Here is a 1575-nt window from a genome sequence, read left to right as displayed (position 1 = left end):
GCCTAGGGGAGACATACGCTGGTCTCTAAGATGCGTGATCTTGGGATTTACCCCAAGGGGGGAGACAACTGTGATGGTAAGGCCAACAGATCGGGAGACAACTGCCATGAAAAAGACAATTTGTTACTCACAGGTCCCCAACGAAGGGGGCACATCACACCAAGGGGTGGCCACACGAGGAAGCACCCAGGGTGGGCCAGGGGACAGAGAGAGGGGGAGAAAACGTGACAAACGCCTTTATTGTGGTTTCTGTGGGAGGACCAGTGAGGCACGGTGAGCAGGTGTAGGACTGGCTCATTTGAATACTTTCAGCTCTCGCTCGGCATAGGGGCTGGTTGCTAGTTGTCTGGTACCTGGCTCTGGTGTGATCAGGGCAGGTGGATAGTGGCCCAGAGCGTGAGGGTGCAATAAAGGAGGTGGTTGAAGTGTGAGCTCTGGATTGGTTGGTTTGTATTTGAAAGGCTCACTCACAGGTTAGTTTACTATCACAGGTTAGTTTACTAATCTGTAAGAATTGGCTACCTCTGGGAGAAGCAGTCCCTCCAGGGGCAGGGAGGCCCCAGGATGTGAAAGCATCAAAAACACAGATACAGAATGGAAAAACATGTTTAACACAACTTCTGAGGCATCCTTGGAGTGGCTCGGGCATCTCGCTGCTGTCAGATGAGCCAGGCTGTATGAGGCTCTTGTCAGTGGATGTTGGATCCTTGCCTGGCTTGCTTTATCTTGTTGTAAATCCCTGTAATCTCTACTCTTCTACCTAAATGTCTCCAGTCTCAATCCACACCCAGCGGTCCACTCTTCCTCCTCTGCAGAATGGTCAAGGACCTAGTGAACTCCTCAACGGCAGGTTCAACTATGTTCTAGAGTTCTTGTCAGTCAAAGTGCAAGTGCCTCCTCTTCTCGGCTTTTACACACATCTTTGTCCCCAGCCTGCCACTCCACAATCACAACCCAAAAAGTGCACTCTCTATGTCCTCCGCCACCTGCCTGCATCCGTCCCGCGGAAGCTTCCATTCCTACATCCCCAGTGTGTTCCATCCGCTGTTCACACTCCTCTTTCCCCGGTCTGCACCACACCTCAAGTCACAATCCGGTCACCTTGATGCCACAGAGCACTGGCTGCACTACTTGTGCCTGTGCAGGGAGGATGAGATCGGGTGCCCATTGGGTCCTCACCATCTCTGCCACATCTCTCATGAACCGTTCCCAGGTGCAGTCCAACACCATTTTAACATTGCTGTAGGATGGTGAGATGGAGGATGGTACACACGCTTCTCCATGGGTACCCATTGCTTGATGTGAAATTGTTTCATCCAGATCTGGGTTAAGGACAATCTTCAAAGCTCTGTGGCTCTACTTCTCTGGTGACTATTCTGGACATAACTGGTGCTGCAAACATCTCTCAGTTCTCTTGGTCCCTGGGGATGCCCTCTGGCCCAAAGACAGAGCCAGGAGTCACAGTTGTCTCCCCCCTTGGGGTAAATCCCAAGATCACGCATCTTAGAGACCAGTGCATGTCTCCTCTTGGTCCTTATTTTTTTTAATTTACTTATTCATGGACTTTTATTCATC

The sequence above is a fragment of the Monodon monoceros genome, unplaced genomic scaffold (assembly GCF_005190385.1).
Source record: "Monodon monoceros isolate NGI ecotype Baffin Bay Population unplaced genomic scaffold, NGI_Narwhal_1 Super_Scaffold_7, whole genome shotgun sequence".
NCBI lineage: Eukaryota > Metazoa > Chordata > Mammalia > Artiodactyla > Monodontidae > Monodon > Monodon monoceros.
The sequence above is the reverse complement of the archived record's forward strand: the minus strand, read 5'-3'. Positions refer to the sequence as shown.